The 12,835-nt window shown below is 40.7% G+C and overlaps 1 long non-coding RNA gene and 1 other non-coding gene across 3 annotated transcripts; one reads left to right on the forward strand and one right to left on the reverse strand.

The window, feature by feature from the left end:
* Positions 1-794: 794 nt before the first annotated feature.
* LOC129626230 (uncharacterized) lies at positions 795-8,049 on the forward strand. Of its 2 annotated transcripts, none has more exons than XR_008701846.1 (3): positions 795-933; positions 6,870-6,935; positions 7,765-8,049. It is a non-coding gene; the product is annotated as an uncharacterized LOC129626230 (long non-coding RNA). The 2 variants fall into 2 exon arrangements; XR_008701845.1 differs by having other exon boundaries at positions 804-933; positions 6,865-6,935.
* A 3,194-nt stretch (positions 8,050-11,243) lies between these two features.
* Positions 11,244-11,317, reverse strand: TRNAE-UUC (transfer RNA glutamic acid (anticodon UUC)). The gene has a single exon. It is a non-coding gene; the product is annotated as a tRNA-Glu (tRNA).
* Positions 11,318-12,835: the final 1,518 nt, after the last annotated feature.

Genomic DNA, 12,835 nt, shown 5'->3' on the forward strand with positions numbered 1-12,835 from the left:
CAGAACTAATGCAGAGTCTAAATTGGCCAGTTTGACCTTATTAAGCCGTAGCAGTGGGCTCTGTTCATGGAACTCCTAAAGTGTATGCTGATTAGCTCTTTGTTTTTTTAAAGATTTTTTTTTTTTGATGTGGTCCATATTTCAAAGTCTTTATTGAATTTGTTACAATATTGCTTCTGCTGTTTTATGTTTTGGCTTTTGGCTGAGAGGCATATGGGTTCTTAGCTCTCCAGCCAGGGATCGAACCTGCACGGCCTGTGTTGGAAGGTGAAATCTTAACCACTGAACCATCAGGAAAGTTCCCTGATGAGCTCTTTTGAAAGTCAAATATTCAGAACCTTTGATGTCACCATTGACCAAATTGGCCCCCTTGATCTCGTGGTGAATGACAGGGGTAGAACAATCCTGGGGATGTCAACAAGGCACTGAAGACAGGACCAGAGAGACCCCTGCAGCTTGCAATGCTTCTGTCCCACACAGAATCTGGACTCTTTTATCTTAAAGCCCAGGAATCCAAATTATGATCGGGGGCGTGGTGAGAAAAAAGTACATTTTGATGAAAATCCAATTAAAAGCACGATTAATTGGGCACTTACTACTCACAAAGCACTTTGCTTGATGACTTTAAGGAGATGAGGATAAATCAAATAGACTGTGTGCCCTGAAGGAATTTATAACATAAGGGAGTGGGGGTGGATAGGTAGGTGCAAAATAAACAACAAAGGGATGAGTCCAGGTTTCTTAGAGAAGATTAGATTGAGATCAAGGCGAATAACCTGGAAAGAATATTGGAGGTACAGGCTCCAATACTGACTGACTTGGACCAAGGAAATCTGAGACGAGGCAGACCATAAGAGGTGTTCTGGGTGATACCTCCACCCCACCCCATCCTCCAATTTACTTTGCCGCCCAAAAAGAAATTGAAAAACTTTGGTAAGGGGTGACTTTCCTCTGTAAATCATATTTAAATGAGACAGCTGTATTTTTCTGCTTCATGCTTAGCCAAATCCTATTTAATTAACCTACTTAGACTTGTTGATTGAGGTTAATTAGACCCTAGGATTGATGTTAATTGCCATTGTAAACTGCCAATGCTATAAGCAGTACATTTTGGATTTGGTTAAGAAAATTGAGGTAGAGGTCTATTTTTCATAGCTTGCTTACTTTTTGTCTCTCTCCCTCCTCTAAGATAAAAAAGCATCCCTCCTTCCCTAATTGTGTTGTCCTTTGTTTTTGTCATTGGTGATGGGTATTGAAAGGAAAGATTCCTTCTGGTCAATAGTTCTTTATATATGCAGGCAGCCCCTTTCTCTTGACCCCCTCTTCTCTCTCCTTTCTGATTATGCCCTATATAACATGCGCACACATATGCATACATATGCACACATATACATATGCCTACAAGCATACACACACACATGTACACACACAGCACAATATACTTCTATTTTTCTATAAACTTGTGTGGATTTTTCTCAGGCAGCTGCACACTGTTGATCCCGGGGGAGGCTGAAGGAAGGCCTCTGGCAGTTTGATGGGACCTTCAACAGAATAACAAAGACAATTGACTTTTTTATAAAATGTATGTGTATGTGGCCCACTTGCCAACCCAGGTAGACAGAGGAGATACAGGTTCAATCCCTGGGTCAGGAAGATTCCCTGGAAGAAGGGCATGACAACTCACTCCAGTATTCTTGCCCCGAGAATACCATGGACAAAGGAGCCTGGTGGGCTGCAGTCCATAGGGTGGCAAACAGTTGGACATGACTGAAGCAACTGAGCATGCACGCAAGTATATGTGGTGGTGTCTGAGGAGGCCAAATGGAAGGCAAGCAGGCATAGCAAGAGAGAAAAGAGGAAAAGCAGCATTTTCAAGAGTCAGAAGGTGTGAAAGGCTGGGCATTTGCCCTGTTTTAGCTCAAGGATAAGAATTCAAATTCTGGAGGACAAATTCCTCTGCCGATAAATCAGGATTTAGGCCTTCTTTCCCATAAACCCAGTTCAGCTAAATCTGGTTACATCCAAGTTTCTCTCTCCTCACATATGAAGTAGATGCATAAGAAAGCCTGTGTATATTTATGCAGGTTCTCTAAGTAAGTAGGTACTAAGGACCTGAGTGCAGCCTGCAGTGAACCGCTCTTGGGCAGTGGTCCCCAAGTTTTTGGCACCAGGGACCAGTTTCATGGAAGACAATTATTTTTCTATAGATAGGGGTCTGGGGATGGTTTGGGGATGATTCAAATGGGTCACATTTACTGTGCACTTTATTTCTATTATTGTTATATCTCTAACAATAGAAATGATCAGCTCTACCTCAGATCATCAGACATTAGATCCTGGAGGGTGGGAACCCCTGATCTAGGGGACATTTTGATGTGTAGCCCACTGGCTTCATCGCATCCAGCCCCTGCTTTCTGCCTCCTACCTTTCTAGGAGAAAGGAGAAACTACCTCCCTTTCTCTGGGTAAGTCATGGTCCTCTGCAGCCCCCTCTACGCTCCCAAGTTCTGACTCCTTCCCTTGGATGGATCAGATTCCAGTCATCTCTAATCTCTCCGCTGAGGTGGGGACATCTAGTAGATACATCAATAATAAAGTAGCAGCCAAGACAGCAGACAAACTTCCATCTGTTCTTTCTCTTATGATGTGGACTTGAACTTTAGGAATGCTGTAGTTGTGAGACTAGAAACTAGATCTCAAAACTGGGTAACACGGATTCTCATAAACAGGGAGGGAAAAGGCATGCTTTTGTTTATGTGTATTTATATGTTTGTGTCTGTTGAAGTATCTTTTCTTAAAAAAAAAATGAGTTTGGAGAGGTACATTCATGAACCATCATACAACTATGCCATAAACATATACATCACCTCTAAAAATTTCCTCCCACCCCATTCTCTTTATGTACTATTATTATGTGACAAGAAGACAACATAAGATCTACCCTCTTAGCAAATATTTAACTATAGAACACGATGCTGTTAATGATGGGCTCTGTGCTACTGTACCCAGTAGAGTTTATTTATCTTGTGTAACTGGAACTCTGTACCCCTTGACTAATACCTTTCTTGTTCTGCTCCCTCTGGCCCCTGATAACCACTGTTGTACTTCTATGAATTTGACTATTCCAAATTTCACAAAAGGTGGTGCCAGGTAGCGTTTGTCCTTCTGTGACTGGCTTATTTCATTTAACATAATGTCCTCTAGGTTCTTCTGTGTTATTGCAAATGGCAGGCTTTCCTTCTTTTTTAAGGCTAAATAATATTTCACTGTGTGTAGACACCACTTTTTCTTTATCCATTCACCCACTGGTGGACACTGAGGTGATGCCCATGTCTTGGCTACTGTAAATAGCTAATCTCAAAAGCTTGGAAAATGAATAGAATCCTAGTATCTCATGCTGTTCTATTAACCTTCTCACTCTTCTTCCATAGCCCATAGGCTCTTATTCTTGTGTGCATTTCATTAATGATCAAAAATTCTGATTTCTGATTAATAGTAAGATCACTTTGGAAGAGATTTCCCTGGTGGTCTAGTGACGGAAACTTTGCCTTCCAATGCAAGAGGTGTGGGTTCGATCCCTGGTTGGGAAGCTAAAATCCCACATACCTCAGGGCCAAAAAAACCAAAACATGAAACAGAAACAATATTATAACAAATTCAATAAAAGGCTTACAAAAAAAATGATCCTGTCAAAAAAAAAAATCACTTGGGTAATGCTACATTGGAGTTCAGACTACATTTGGCCAAGACTGTACATCTTAAAACTCTCAATGAGGTAAGATTCAATCTGTCTCAAAGAATCCAGAGTGAAACAGTTTCAGTTGGTTTCTGCAGAAGGCTTAGTTTTTCTAATATTTTCTAAATTAAAAGGATAATAATGTTTAAAAATGCATTTGTTTTCACTTATAGAGCTCTTCCCTCACATCTTTTACTAATGCAGATGTATATGGTGACAATATCAGTTTAAAAATACTTTAAGAGTATACTGCTTAATAATCTTGCCAATTCTCCTTTTTCAAATGAACAAAACTGAGATTGATATTTGAACAGCATACAAAAGAGATGATTTATTTCAGTGTATGATTTCATAGTTCAAGTTCTACAACTAGATTTTTGGTTTCAATCATCTTTGCAAAGTTGCTTCCTACTGTTAAGACAAGTGGTGTATTTTCGTATTTATTCTATAATCATTTTTAGTGGTATTATTATACACCAGGTGCTATGGTAGGTGCTGGAGCTTCAGAGATAAGACAGTATCTAGTCTCAGGAAGCCCACAGGTCGCAGCAGGGAACAGTCAGGGTCATGACCAACTCCACTGGCTACAGGGCAGGGGCTGTAACTATGGCTTGAGGTCTAGGTAGATGAAAAGCTTCCTGGAGGTGGTAACTCCAGAGATGGTTCTTGAGTAATGAGTAGAAATTAGTCAAGTCAGGGTTCAGAGTTGGCTTCCAGGAGATACTAAGAATATTTTTAACCCTAATAATGTACACATTATTCTTAGGTTTTCACACCTTGCTATACTGAGTATAGGAAAACTTGGGAATTATAAGATTCATTTTATAGGTTTTTTTTTTTTTTTTACCTATTTTCTCAAACCACTTACATGGATGATGATAATGACATGTGGCGTATGTGTGTGTGTGTACATTCACACACACAAGGAATATTGGAGTGAAAACTACACACCACAAAGTGAGAAGGGGATAGGAAATTAAAATTGTAGGCCAAGTTTTTATAATTCACTGTGAAATATACCTCTGTGTTGTACTTAGTCGCTCAGTCATGTCTGACTCTTTGCAACCCCAGGGATTGTAGCCTGCCAGGCTTCTCTGTCCATGGGGATTCTCCAGGCAAGAAAACTAGAGTGTTACATGCTCTAGTATTGTCATGCTCTCCTCCAGGGGACCTTCCCAACCCAGGGATTGAATCTAGGTCTCCTGCATCACAGGTGGGTTCTTTACCATCTGAGTCACCAGGGAAGCTCAAGAATACTGGAATGGGTAGCCTATCCCTTCTCCAGGGGATCTGCACAAACTAGGAATTGAACCGGGGTTTCCTGCAAAAATGCAGGTGGATTCTCTACCAGCTAAGCTACCAAGGAAGCCCAAAATATACCTCTAATTACAACTAAATGAAGATGTGGATGTGTTTTATACTTGTATTTGCCTGATGAAATAATCAGGTGGAATAGACTCCCTCTAGGTACTAAGTTTGAAAAGGAATGTATTTTATTGATCTCTATGTAAGGAACTTCAAGTTCTTCTTTCTAGAGATAGCCTTTGTTTCCATGGGCTTTTAGCAATGCTGTGATTTCAAGGCTGTGTTCTTTGGCAAGTGACTGGAAGGCATAGCCTCTACTGCTGATTGAAGGGACATTCTAATTTATTAGACACCAGACACAAAGGTGGCAAAGCTGATATTTCTTTTTTTTTTCTTTTTAAAAATGGCAATATAATTGCTTTACAATATTGTGTTAGTATTGTAAACTAATTAGCATACAGTGTCTGCTGTATGACAAAGTGAGTCAGCTAAATGTATACATATATACCCCTCCTTCTCGAGCCTCCCTACCACCCCCCATCCTATTCCTCTAGGTCATCACAGAGCACTGACCTGGGCTCCCTGTGCTATACAGCAGCTTCCCACTAGCTAGCTATTTTAAATACAATGGAATATTACTCAGCCATAAAAAGGGACCAAATTAGGTCAATTGTAGTCATGTGGATGGGCCTAGAGTCTATTATAGAGGGTGAAGTAAGTCAGAAAGAGAAAAACAAATATCATGCATTAACACATATGTATGCTCAGACAGTAAAGAATCCACCTGCAATGTGGGAGACCTGGGTTTGATCCCTGGGTTGGGAAGATGCCCTGGAGGAGGGGATGGCAACCCACTCCAATATTCTTGCCTGGAGATTCCCCATGGACAGAGGAGCCTGGTGGTCTACAGTCCATGGGGTTGCAAAGAGTCGGACATGGCTGAGCCAACTAAGCACAGCATGTGGAATCTAGAAAGAGAGTACAGATAAGCCTGTTTGCAGGGCAGGAATAGAAATGCAGACACAAAGCTGACCTTTCTTTATGATGGCTAAGGAACCCTAGCTGTATGTTTCTTATCAGGAACGCTTTCTTATCACAGACTGAAACTGGACTGGGACCACATTTTCCTGGTGTACAGCTTTGGGTCTCCCTCCTTAGCTAAAAACCCATTGTTCCACGCCATAGATCATGGACAATATGACTGGAGCCTGGACAGCACATGTTAAGGGGGCTGGTATTGCCAATTGGCTAGCCTGACCAAGGAAGAACTTTGCCATGATTCCTGAGGAGCAACTGACCTTGAGTATCTATCCCTGCCTCAAGACACTGGGAATTAGCTACACAATCTACTGCAAAGGAACCAAACTAGCATCTAAGGTGGAGTTACTTAACATCTTTAATTTGAACAATGAAGACAGCTTGTCCCAAATCTTGATTTTTGATTTCAGCATTATTTTTGACTTATTCTCTTTGATAATCCATTTTCTTGGAGAAAAAAAAAATGTTCACAGTAAACCATGTCTCTAATCCATCTAAAAGCTGCATCAAATTATTTAGACACAGAGAAAGAAGGGAGCTGGAAAACAGTCTTATTTCACTCCATTTGGGATTAAGATTGGATTTTTGAGAAAATGATTTCTGTCCTCTCAGATCATTAGACCATTATCATGTTATTGTTAGAATATATTATGATGAAGGCTTTGAAGGAGTAACAATAGCTGACAGTCTCTACTAGAATCAGACACCCTGACTCATGGACAATTTCCATCGATGGAATCGGAAGGTTATAACAGATGAGCTAATATGATGACTTTGCTTTTTGAGGCCAGGCGGTGCTAAGAGGTGGAGCAGAGGACATGCCGCGCGTTTGGAAGTATCACCTTTGTATCTTATGAGTAAGATAAAAATATTAACATATCTCAAATCTTGTAAAACACGTGTTACTGGGGGCTTTCATATACACTGATGCTTTTGATTTTCACAGCAGTCTTATTGAGCACAGAAGGTGATAGGATTATCCTTGCTTTATCCATCATTTACCTATGATGGACTTGAGACGAAACTCTGAGAAATTAAGCCTTATGTTCATGATCCCAGGGGAAACTGGACTTGGGTTTTCTGACTCCAAATCTAATGTGCTTTCTACTATATTTAAATAGTAAAATATTTAAATCTGTATTTAAATTTCAATTCATTTCAGAGAAAGTTAGTATAAAGAGTGGATGAATGTAGAAGTTAATAGAAATTATGTGCTAACTGTAAAATTATAAATCATTGTGCAATGTATATCAGTTCTAATATTATCACAAGTTCAGATTAAACAAAATGAAGAATGTAGTACTTTAAGTGTCTTACTGAGTAAAATAAGTGTCATTAGATAATGATCTATTTTGGGATGGGAGAAAGTATTTATTAAGATGCTTTTGCATTCTCCGAAACAATGAAAAGCTTTAGAGAACAGTTCCGGACTTCTGCTCAATTACAACAGCTGTCCAGCTCTTTCTGCTCCAGGGAACATGGCACCCAGTGATGTGATCTCAAGCAGTATGTGCATAGAGATGTGGTAGCCATAAAAGACATGGAAATAAGTCTCTTTGGTGGCCTTCTAGTTTAGATTCTGTGTCTTTCATTCCAACAACTCTGGGAAGGCTTAATGATACCATTGAACTTCAACCGCCACCAAAGCTGTGCCCCAGAGGGACAAAGTATGCTCTATTCCTGCAGACACGTGGAGACTTCCCTGAGCAAGCAAGTGATGAGCTGACAGAAGAAAACCTCCGCCCTCTTACCAGAGACTCCCCTCCCTTTTGCAGACTTCACTTGGATATCATGTGTTTTCAACTGGTGTCAAAACCCATGGGCCTTTTATTTATCTGTCTGGATTGTTGATTCATGCTCAGCATCACAGAAGGAACTTTCTCCCTTGTGCTTCCCCACTTGCCCTCCCTTTCCCTGTTAAAAAGAGCTATCACTACTTCAGTAACTACAAGCAACAGATCATTTTATGCTTTAATCCATAAATAAACATTTCTTCCTTTGAACTTCATTAAATTTGGATGTGTTTTCATTTTGAAACAATCTGGCATCCCTATCATTTAGACATATAAAACTATAAAACTAGCAATTAATTTTGGTCTTTAGGAGTACTGGTGGTCTAGAAACAGTGAGTTTATGCCAACAAAAGCAAATGAAAACCTCAAAGACGAAGACATAACACTTAGAGAAGAAAATCACTAAGTGTCATGCTCAGTAGCCAAAGGAGATTATATGCAACTTGTTCCTGATGGTGTCCGTCAAAATTCCCAGCTTGCTTAAAGAATACTGAAGACAGAAATTCTATTCCCTCAAACATTATTCATCTGAATAAAATAACTGTCCAATGAAAACCTAAAAATTATGATTTGACTGATTATGAAAATATTGATACTATTTACTGGCAAATATCTTTCTATTAATTGTGACTATATTAAAGACTTGAGTGATAATACTTCCCTAGCAGTCCAGTGGCTGAGACTTTGTCTTCTGATGAAAGGGGTGTGGGTTCCGCCCCTGGTTGGAGAGTTAAGATTCCACATGGCCAAAAAATAAATCCTAAACCAGAAGCAATAAAGTAACAAATTCAATAAAGACTTTAAAAATGGTCCTTGTCAAAAATTTTAAAAATAAAATAAAGACTTGAGTGCTAGATACAAAGCACTGTACCAGATACTACAAGGAAGTTTGAAAGCTTTTTCTTTCAAAGAGCATCTAAACTAGTGAAGAAGAAGACAGCCAACCAGAACAATTATCTATTGACAGGCATGCTAACTTGCTAGATGCAACACTACTTCCAAAGCTGGATCTTTACGACTTGTGTTGGGTCTTGGATTGCTCACTCTGGGGGAGCCAGCCTTCTGCTGGGAGAACATTGTCAGCCCCCGGGGAGGACCATGTGGGAAAAAGAATCAGCAAGAACCCTTGGCACAGTCAGAACTGTGAGTGGGCCATGTCAGAAGTCACTCTGCCCTAGAAGAGTCTTGAGACCCTGGTCAATACCTGCTGCAACCTCAGGGTTGAGGTTGAACCGGAACCTGAGCCAGAAGCTTCAGATGAGCTGCTCTTGAATTCCTGACCCACAGAAACCATGAAGATAATTGTAAGTATGGTGGGTTTGAGCAAGCAAGCTTTGGGTGTAGTTTTTCATCCAACAACAGATAACTAACACATTGAGTATCTAGAATGCAATAGGTTCAAATCTGAAGGTCCAAATGGTGATCAAAGTGGACAATGTCTGTGATTCCCCCTCAACTGGGCATATAATTTAACAAGGAGATAATCAGTGAGGAAACATGGGAGAGAATTCTGCAAGAGTGGCAGAGCGGAAAGCATCAGGAATCTGCCTCCCCATCTAACCAATAATTACACTGGCAGAATGTAACTGCTGTAATCATTTTGGAACTCAGGAGTGTGTTGACTACTTTCCATTTCCAGGATGGAGACTTGGTTGGCTGCTGTTGATGTTCAGTCACCAAGTCGTATCTGACTCTGTGTGATCCCATGGACTCCAGCAAACCAGGCTTCCCTGTCCCTCACCATCTCCTGGAGTTTGTCCAAGTTCATGTCCATTAACTTGGTTGGTAAATAGAGCTTCATTTTGATCAGTTTCAGCTCTTAGTGCAGTAGTAGCTACTTATCCCTCACTGCTCTTGAAACATCTTGAACATAGCTTGTGGGATCCAGAGTTGGCAAAAAGGACCCTGCCTTCCAAATATCAAGGATTTATGTTTTCATAGCTGATTGCTTTTTTTCTTTTTTAAATTGGAGTATAATTGCTTTACAATGTTTTATTAGTTTCTGCTGTACAATGAAGTGAATCAGCTATATGTACATATATATCCCTTCCCTCTTGAACCTCCCTCCCACCCCATCCCCATCCCACCTCTCTGGGTCATCACAGAGTATGGAACTTGCCTCCCTGTGTTATACAACAGCTTCCCACTAGCTATCTATTGTACTCATGGTAGTGTATATGTGTTATATATGTCAATCCTATTCTCCCAATCTGTCTCACACCCCTTTTCCCCCTCTGCCCTCATATTCATTTTCTATGTCTGCATCTTGATCTCTGCCCTGCAAACAGGCTCATCTGTACCATCTTCCTAGATTCCATAGTGTTAGTCACTCAGTCATGTCCAACTCTTTGTGACCCCATGGACTGTAGCCCACCAGGCTCCTCTGTCCATGGAATTCTCCAGGCAAAAATACTGGAGTGGGTTGCCATTTCCTTCTCCACCTAGATTCCATATGTATGCCTTAATATATATTTTTCTCTTTCTGACTTACTTCACTATACAACAGATTCTAGGTCCATCACTACAAATGACCCAGTTTTGTTTCTTTTTATGGCTGAGTAGTAGTCCATATGTACCACTACTTCTTTATCCACTCATCTGTCAATGGACCTGGTTGCTTCCAGGTCCTGGCTATTGTGAATGGTGTTGCAATGAACATTTGCATGGAAATACAAAAGACCCTGATTGCTGCTTCTGCTCTGGAGTGCAGACAACTGCACGCTCAGCTGTCCCATCTCTCACCATTGTTTCAAGCCCCTCCTTCTCTGGCTGAAGTGAGTTCCAGAGAGATTCAAAGCTCTAGTACCCTTCTCCTTCCCCCTGCTTTCATTTTTTCCTTTCCCCCTTTGGAAACCAGACATAATATTTTGACCAAAACTTAAGACTGAAAGTGATACGTTCCAAATGAATTGTAGTTATAAAGCTATAGGGGTCAAGAGAAGATGAAGCCAGCTGCTTGACTTTGGGGGTTCGAGAGCAGCTCCCAGGAGAAGGTGGGTTTGAAAGGAGGGAAGGGTGTGTGTAATTTGGATAGGCTGAGCACAGGAAGAAGGGCACTCTAGATAGGAGGAGAAAAATAAGCGAAGGCAACAACCAGGTTACTGCCACCCATGCTTGGGATGTGGCCAGTGAATCAGCTGGGCCAGAATCAGGGGAAGAATCCTCAGGACTTGTAAGAGAGACTTGGCTGCCTACCTGAGAAAGTCAGATTCGCACCCCAGGCAACAGAAATCATTGGAGAAATTTGAATTGGTACATGGCAGTATAAGATTTTAAAATTGGCTTACCACATCCAAAAGTATCTATTTTATTATATTTTAAAAATGATTTATTTATTTTTTGACTATGCCAAGCAGCATGTGGGAATCTTAGTTCCCTGACCAGGGGTCAAACCTGGGCCCCCTGCATCGAAAGTGCAGAGTCTTAACCACTGGACCATCAGGGGAATCCTCCAGTATTTATTAATCACCTTCTCTATGTCTGCCACTCTTGCTAGGCATTTTGGGAGACCAAATGAATGGTGAACCACTTTTGCCCTCAGGGAACATATTCCCACCAGAGATACAAAATATCTACACATTACTACAGAAATCAACATGTATCTGCTTAAAATGAGAAGGCAGCACCTAGTCAGAGGGTCAGTGTAGTCCATGATAATAGCAAACTCTTATATTGTGCCTGCTGTCTGCTAAAGACTATTCCAGGACTTTGCATACATTAATTCAATTAATACAACACATTCATGAGGTAGGTAACATTACAGAGGAGAAAGCAGAGTCATGGAGAGTTAAGCAACACACCTAACATGTGACCCAGTGAGTAGATGAAAGGATTAAATCTGGACAGTCTGAATCAGAGGCTGTGACTAACTTTACCTTATCCTGCCCCACAAATAGTAGGTTAGACCTATTGATGACTGGGATATACCAACCCTTTCCATCCTTGTTAACCTGTTTAATTTGTACTCATTATAAACTGTCATCCATGATCCAGTTTGAGGGTGTAGACTTAGTGTTAAGACTTTGCTGAACTTTTGTTTCCCTGGATGAAACGGTACTGCAATTGCTTTGGAACACATCTTTTAGTGATACTTCTATAACTGTTGTTTAAAAGCATTAAGCATTTAAAATATTTTTTTTTAATTTTATTTTATTTTTAAACTTTACAATATTGTATTAGTTTTGCCAAACATCGAAATGAATCCGCCACAGGTATACTGTGTTCCCCATCCTGAACCCTCCTCCCTCCTCCCTCCCCATACCCTCCCTCTGGGTTGTCCCAGTGCACCAGCCCCAAGCATCCAGTATTGTGCATTGAACCTGGACTGGCGACTCGTTTCATACATGATATTATACATGTTTCAATGCCATTCTCCAAAATCTCCCCACCCTCTCCCTCTCCCACAGAGTCCATAAGACTCATTAAATGTTAAGCTGCTTTTGCAGTTGAGCAGCATTGATAGCATATATGGACAAAGCACAGACTCTAGTTTTTGTCTCTTGTTGGTGGTATGACCCTGAAAAGGTCACCTTCCTGACCCTTGTTCTGCGCGGAGGGGCTCCCAGGCCCTGCTGATCCCAGTTCCCAGATGATCGAAGAAGATAACGATGGGAACACTCCAAGAAAATCATGAACCTGGCCTGGGCACTTCATACCCTGTAAAAAAGACCCTCTGTGAAAAGGAGAAAATTCTCTTTTTCACAGGTTTGTTTGGGAGATTCAACGGATATTATGTGTGAAACTCAATTGCTGAATAAACATTAGCTACACATAGATGATCAAATGTTAGGCAAATGTAAAGTGGTATTATTTTTATTTTTCTTGGTTGTATCTCACAATTCTCTGAAGTTTCCAGGCTGAACTGGGAAAGTTCTGGAATACCACAGTAGGGCTTGTCTAGCGTTTTCTTTCCACCAGCTTGTTTTGAAAGCGGGAGTACTGGAAATATTGCATAAAAAACCAGG

The sequence above is a fragment of the Bubalus kerabau genome, chromosome 13, assembly GCF_029407905.1.
Source record: "Bubalus kerabau isolate K-KA32 ecotype Philippines breed swamp buffalo chromosome 13, PCC_UOA_SB_1v2, whole genome shotgun sequence".
Classification (NCBI taxonomy): domain Eukaryota; kingdom Metazoa; phylum Chordata; class Mammalia; order Artiodactyla; family Bovidae; genus Bubalus; species Bubalus kerabau.